We start from the raw sequence: 7,918 nt of genomic DNA, 5'->3' as shown, positions 1-7,918 counted from the left end.
ATTTGGGGACAAGTGTGGAATCCAAGTGACAATGTCCAGTGTTCAGTAGTGACAATACCTTGGCTGAGGTTTCAGCTACCCAGTTTTCTTATGTTCTGATTTTCTTCCCTGGTTTGCTGGCTTTCTGGGTTATTTTATAACTGACAGCCTTCCAATAAACTTATTTCCTGCTTAATTTTACTGGGCCAGTATCTGTTATTTGCAGATAACAGTCCTGTCTGAGTCAGCCCTTATATTTCATGGGAAATAGAGGATTGAGAAAAGCAGAGTGAAACTGGGCAATCATGGAGAAAGTAGGAACATTAGTCCTGAGTCCACAGTTCTGGGGACAGGGTGTAGAGGATAATTTCTCTATACTATAGGCAGAATTTTCATTTTATGCCTCAGAGAACTTTCAACGGTTGCTATGTTCACACAAAGCATGTAAGTAATGAGGTAGGTGAGTAGGTTCCAATTCCAAAGGAGTGATCAAAGTTTTATTTTTTATTTATTTTTTAACCAGTAAACTATGGTCACCAAAAATCTGCAAATAAATTGTGCCTCACTGAGAACTTCTATTCACGAATTTTTGATACTTAGACTGATTTCTGATATGCTAAGAACTCCTAGTGAGGAAATGTAGAATAAATCATTAGGTAGGAAAAATATTTCAATGGAGAAACGTAACTCTCATATAATATGCTTCTTCACCATGTCATTCATTAACCTGGATTCAGTAATTAACAGGATTACATAAAAAACATTTAAATGTCCAAAGCCATATTTAACTACTATAAAATCATTCATGTACAGATTTCCTTACTGAGTTGTCAAGAGAAGTATAAACATTTTCTACTAGTTGTTTTTTTGTCTGGCTCTTGAATATTCTTCAGGCTTTCATGAGCCTCAAAGTGTACATAATTGAGTGGTGTAATAAATGCCAGATTCTCCAGGATTTTAGAAGGTATGTGAAGTGACTGTAGATATGTTTGCCATTATTGTCCTAAACCAGAAAATCAGGGAAAAGTATAAAGTTGGTATCTTTGTGGCACGTAATCTCAGATAGATGCATTTTATTTTAAGATAGATGAGAATTGAACTTCTTCACTCAAAAAATAAACTAATTTACTTGGCCTTAATTTTATATTTAACACAAGGCATTTGTTTCTGGAAATTGGATCACACTGTTGCATATGTAGGACTTTCATTGACTAGTATATACACTTTAAGTTTATTATCTTTTGCCTTTACACAAAACCCTTGGCAGAGTATTCTTAATGCATATATTTAGGAGATAGCTGAGTCTGTTTCTTGTCAGTTCTAAATTTAAATGATTTACTCTTCTTGATGGTTGAAAATGCTTGAAGTCAGGGCAATGGAGGTAAATACAGTCCATTTGTGCTTCTTCAAAGAATTAAGAATTTACATAATAGATGAAAGTTTACTAAATACTGTGCACATTCTGGGTTTCCAAAGGCAAACAAGAATTGACCACCCTTAAATACTTTTAATTCCTATGAAACATCTAGTTTGAGAAAGTAGGAGAGTGGGAGGAAAAAAGGGAGACAAAGATACAGATTCAGAGAGAAAATGACAAAGACTTTTCATTTTTCATGGGAATGAAACAAAGAGAAAATAATCATTAAAACAAGGTGTAATGAGGGTCTGATGGTCTGAAAGTATCAAGCATAACTTTAAAAAGTGTGTCATGAAATTCAAATGTATATACTTGGTATTTACCTTATCACATTTTTTTTTACCATAAAAATACAGATTTTAAAAAATAAAAGGAAAGAAAACTCACTGTTATTCCCACCTCCTAGAGAAAATTATTATGTTGGTAAGTATTTTTTATAATTCTTTTCTTATAAATGTGTGTGTGTGCATGCACCCATGCATAGAATATTTTGTAACATAATTTCTTTTCTTTCTTTTTTTTTTCTTAAAATTTAAGATGGAGTCTCGCTGTGTCACCCAGGCTGGAGTGCAGTGGCACGATCTCAGCTCACTGCAACCTCCACCTCCTGGGTTCAAACGATTCTCCTGTCTCAGCCTCCTGAGTAGCTGGGATTATAGGCACATGCAATCACATCCAGCTAATTTTTGTATTTTTTAGTAGAGACAGGGTTTCACCATGTTGGCCAGGCTGGTCTTGAACTCCTGATCTCAAGTGATCAATCCCCCTTGGCCTTCCAAAGTGCTGGGATTACAGGCATGAGCCACCGTGCCTAGCCTGTAACATGATTTCATCACTAAATATATTGTGTCTATCCTTTCATGTTGAAAGTTTTACTTCAATATACATTTAATAGCCATGTAAATATTTCATTTTGTATAATAAAAAAATTATTTCCAAATGTTCTATAAATCAATCTCCTACAACTTCCATTATTAAAATGGAACTATAGCCCTACTGCACCCTGAATGAGTGAAAAATTGGAAGACTGTAAAATAGATGGCTACATGCCCTTCAGGCTCTTGCATCCAGGAGTGCTTTGCTCAGTCTGAATGTTCTGTGGTATGCCCACAGCCTCATCAAACTTTTCAAAGCTCCTGTCTATTACTTTATCACTTCCCAGATCCTAATTTCTTTTGCTCAGCCTGGGGAGCATCAGTTTCCGTACTGAGAGCATTTAAATTATCATTGCACTTCTCCAGTTTGCCCAGTGTCCTGCAGTGTTTAATAGAATTAGATTTAAATATGATACTTCAGCAGATGATTCCCACATCTAATGCACCTCATTCTAATGTACTTCATCTGAAGATTCATGGGAGGAGGAGGGAGTTATTTAAAATGAAATATGCTCTACCACACTAAAAATTTATAAAACATAAATGGTAAGCTTTTTAAAGGTATAATTTCAGGTTACAGGTAGGGTAGAGTGGAGATATATTTCCAAATCACATTGAAATAATGAGAAGAGGTCAACTCTTCTGCCTATATGTACTTATCCTGAACAAAAGATCTGTTCATGTAGATCTAAATAGAAACTTAGGATACCATGCCCATTTAAGTACATGTGATATAAATTAATCTTAAGAAGACATCAATGTGATTTGTGCCATGTTGTCCTTTTAAATATATCACTTCCCAAGTGGAAACAATTTAAGTGTCCAATAACAGGGGACAGGTTAAATACATTTTATTGTATTCTATGGTGGGATATTCTCCAATTATTTAAAAATGGTATAATAGCAAAAATCTGTAATTTGTGAAAAGACATTCACAAAAGGGGGAGAAAAGAAGGCTGCAAAATAGCATGAGCTATTCTATCCCATGGACATCTTTTTTTTTTTTTTTTTTTTTTTTTGAGACGGAGTCTCGCTCTGTCGCCCAGGCTGGAGTGCAGTGGCGCAATCTCGGCTCACTGCAAGCTCCGCCTCCCGGGTTCACGCCATTCTCCTGCCTCAGCCTCCCGAGTAGCTGGGACTACAGGTGCCCACCACCACGCCCGGCTAATTTTTTGTATTTTTAGTAGAGACGGGGTTTCACTGTGTTAGCCAGGATGGTTTCGATCTCCTGACCTCGTGATCCACCCGCCTCGGCCTCCCAAAGTGCTGGGATTACAGGCGTGAGCCACCATGCCCGGCCTGTACATGGACATCTTTATATGATCCATTATGGTGGTTATCTTGGACTGGTAAGATTACTGGAAACCTTTTTTTTTTCTTTGTGTATTTGCATTTTCTGAATTTTCTACAATTTAGTTTTGTAAGGGGAAAAATTTAAATTACTTTCAGGTATGAGACTAATGGTGTCATGGAAGTTTGCCTTCCATGTGATTCTGTAGGGGGCTTAATGAACCATCTCGCAAGCAGAGGGCTTGTAATTCAAAGGAAAATAAGAAGCCTGTCCTGCTTAGTGACTCATACTGTGCTAGGATGATCACAGTTAGGAGCTGCTACATGAGTGTGTTGCCTTGGATCACAGCAAGTAAAAACACACGGAGGGCAGAGTAGGGGCAAATAATAAACAAAGAAAGGCCTAGAAGTAATTTTCTTTCTATTTTTTTCTCCTTATCTTATTTCAAGTTGATGTGCATATTTCCCTTTGCATAGTGTAGACAATGGATGAGTTGGTTTTGCCGGTACTCATAGGAAACAAGGTTGATCTAAGAATTACATAAAGAAAAGAGTAACAAGTACATGTTCCATGAATGTTTCCTAGTGAAGTAACCACTGTTATAATCACAGAATGTCTCCTGTAACTCTTCAAAAAGCCCAAAATGAGCCCTGGGATAATTTCTAGGAAGGTAAATTCCTGGATACATTTCACAAATGTAGAACTTTCAGCTACAATGGGATTTCCAAGATCATGGCTGGAAAAAACCAAATGTGTCTTCATTCTCTAAGAGTTCTTTGTCTATGTTTAAGCAACTGCTGAGGACCAGTGAAGAACAACTTGTACTGCCAATACAGGACAGTCATTGCTGTTCACAGCTGGGAAGGCTTTTGAAGGTCTTCTAACCCAAACCTGAGGGAGATGAGACTTGCCCCTAAGTTCTGTATCTCCCATAAGGATTGCAGCTCCCTCCCACCACTTTCCCATCGTGTAAATGGAAAAGGAGAACTGTGCAGTTTCTTAAGCTGAAGTTTTATCCCTCACTCCTATTTTCTCATAATGCCTTTTGGCATTTGTGCTGTAACTGCGACTATAGCGACTTCAGTGAAATGAAGATGCGGTAGTAGGAATTGCAACATGAGCTTTGGCTAGACTATGTGGACAAGAATACTAAATAGCATGGACTCAGTGCTATTTGTCCCCTTTATAATAAAATTAAATATAACAATTGAGAGCTTAGTTTTAAAGCTCAACATGTTTATTTTCTGAAACCCACTTTATCTAGATTTCCATGACTAATTAAAAGATGACAAATTTGGATGGAGCAGAAATGGTCCCTATGGAATAGGTTAGGGAGTATTAATATACTTAAGCAGAAAGAAAAGTTCTGTAGAATTAGTGATACATGACTCAGATAACTGTCAGGTTCTGTAAAGTCTGCTGCTCACACATAACAGCATAGCTCACCCGTACCTTCAATGCGCTTGTTTCCTTGTAACTCCATTGGGTGTGATATTCAGAGTGTCCAAGATCATCTATCATTTTGTTGGACTTCTTCACAGCCCCTCTGTTTCCTGGCTGAGTTATTTATGTAACATTATTCCACATGAGAAAGCCCAGCTGTTAAAAGTTTTAGAATCAGGAATGAGAACACATTTTTATTAGATCCTTCATCTTGTCTACAGTGGGTAGACTTGGTTTAAATAATGATAGCAGCATACTAGCTACTCGCCGTAACTCACTCCCTTGTATGTGCTTTTGGAGAGGAAAATGGCCTTTTCCTTCTTTTGGGGTTCCAGAAGGGGGGCTTATATCAAACTAAATATGAAATCAATGTATGGGATTGTATAATCATCTGTTGAGTTTGAACTCATCCACCTGGGGTGGGCACTGCAGAGGTAAAAATGATAGAACTGTTATAGACTGGTGGTAGCATGAGAGGTATATGAGAAAGGAAAAGGGGGAGTTAACAAGATTAGAAAATTTTAAGCATAGAAGGAAAGTGGCACTGTTAAAAAACAAAATAGGGTGACCCAGAAGGAGAAGCAGGTTTCGAAGAATTCTGTTTGGGATATATTGATTTGGTGGCAGGAGATCCAGGTTGAAGGGTCTTAGAGAGCATGATGACTTTGTAATGTGTCAACTTGGTTAGGCTGCTCATTTCCTAGGACTGCCTTCCCTTTAAGGTTCTGGTTAGTGTGGACCACAGGAGGGAGTCTTGGGTGAAATTTGTTCAACAGAGGTAAAGTAGTAGTCATTTTGTAGCTCAACTGTGATGTCACAGATGTGCAGATTAATGTTGTTACTGTGAGGCAGCAGGTGGGCCTATAACTACTCTATCTTCCCCTGGATCATCCTTCAGCCTCTCTGACTTCTTGGCCACATATAGCTTCAAGAAGGACACTGGCTTCTTTCTGCAAGACATCCACAGTACCAAGGTCAATAACAAGAACTGACACAGCTTCTACCCTTCCCTTCCCTTCCCGATTACCTGCCCTGTGGATTTCAGGTCCAACATTAGAAACAAAGACAACAATAGTCTTACAGAGACTACCCTATTAGCTCCTTTAATTATGTAAGGTCAAATCCTTTGGATGAGTTGGCCAGCCTTCTCTATGGCTCAAAGCCCTGCATGATTTGGCCTATTTTTTCTTTCCAACTTACTCCATTCTTTGCCTCACTCAGTATTAGTAACATTAAATAGCATTCTTCATGCTAGTTTTCTATGAATTTCTCCACCCCTTCAAGTCCCAAGCTCTTTTCTGTCTCTGCCTCTTTGTTCATGCACTTCATCTGCAGTAGGTCTTAGCCTAACCATCAACTTCATGGACTGGCATTCCCTTACCACCCCATCTAAACCGTCCTTCAGGTGTTTCCTTCAGGGTTCTAGAGTGTATGCTTATCTAATTAGCTATTTGGTTAGTTGATCTTTACTAGACTGTAGGTTCCATGACAGCAACAGCTGTATTTGTCTTATTCCACACTGTATATCCTGTCCTAGCACTGTCTGGCACACAGCCTGTTCTCAAAGGATTCATGTAGGGATGAAATGGGAGATACGGAGGACTCTACTTTGTGGGTTTGGAATGATAGAGGGATTAATTTTCTATTCTTTGGCGGTGGGGAGGGGAGTAAGGATTATCCTGCGTTCTAGCCTGATTTCTGTTCTTCATGGCAGGTCAAACTAAGTGCCTAGAGAATCGCTAAGTTGTCTACATCAAATTTCTTTGTTACATGTTAAAAGAGTCAATAAAGCTTCCTTGAAGATGCTGGTCATCTTCAGAAACACTTTTTAAAAAGCAAGCAAACTATTCCTATCAAACAAAATCAAGAGAAATATGATCTTCTATTCTTCCAGAACCCGAAAGAATGTTGTATGCTATTCTCTGTAACTTAATTTCCAAGGTCATATCTTTTGGTATTATCCTGGGCCTCCAGATCCCTTCTTTAACACTTCGTTACTGCAAAGATTCTTTCTTTGATGCTGGCTTTCTTGAAATCCCTCATATCTATTTTCTTACTTCTTTTTATTTTTTTCCAGTATTTAGCCTAGCTATAGAAATCAAAAAAGTTGAGGTGGCTGATAAATTACAGGTTTTAGCACTTTGGGAACAAACACTACATCCCTACCTATTTGCTTTTAGGCTACTTCCCTTGTCAAAGCTCAAACAGTAGTGTCTGGGTATTATGCAGTTTCTGAATGAGTGTTCTCATCCTCCACAAAATATGTGTGAAGTAACTTACCCTTGTTACCAATATTTATGTTTCCTCCCTTGCCCTTGCCCTCCCTTCCACCCCTAGATGAATTTGTTATTGGTAAGGACATTAATGTAAATCCTCTGAATTAAAAACAGATTTTGCTTTCCTGGTTATATTAAATTCGGTGGTCTTAAGCAAAGCCATTTTGAATTCTTTTGACTTATTAATATAAATTGGAAATTTAGTGATTTTCCTATAATGTGTTATATCAACTGGTGGTTTAATGGAGCAGTGGGGTACGTACAATATATACTGAAGGAAACAACTAAGATACTGCCTTTCAATTTATATCTGAAGTATTTTTTTAGATCTAAATCTAACTAAAAATACAATTGCTACAATTCATTTGGTTAGGTAAATTCCTTCTACTAACAGGTCTGACAAAGGTTTGTCTGTGTTTATTCAGTTTTGGGAAGCTAACAGCAGGAAGACTACATTCCTCAAAGCAAGACAAAAGCCTTTTCATATTTCTCAGTAAATAGTAATAATAGTATAAATTGGCTAATAATCTGACTGATGGACAATGCTTACAAATAGATTTTAGACAGAAAATAATAGCTATTTGCCAGAATGTCTGGGCATCTGAAGGCTCCCAGTTGAGGACAAGGTTGAAAATAA

This window comes from Hylobates moloch, unplaced genomic scaffold (assembly GCF_009828535.3).
Source record: "Hylobates moloch isolate HMO894 unplaced genomic scaffold, HMol_V3 SCAFFOLD_6, whole genome shotgun sequence".
NCBI lineage: Eukaryota > Metazoa > Chordata > Mammalia > Primates > Hylobatidae > Hylobates > Hylobates moloch.
This window is presented reverse-complemented; position numbering follows the sequence as displayed.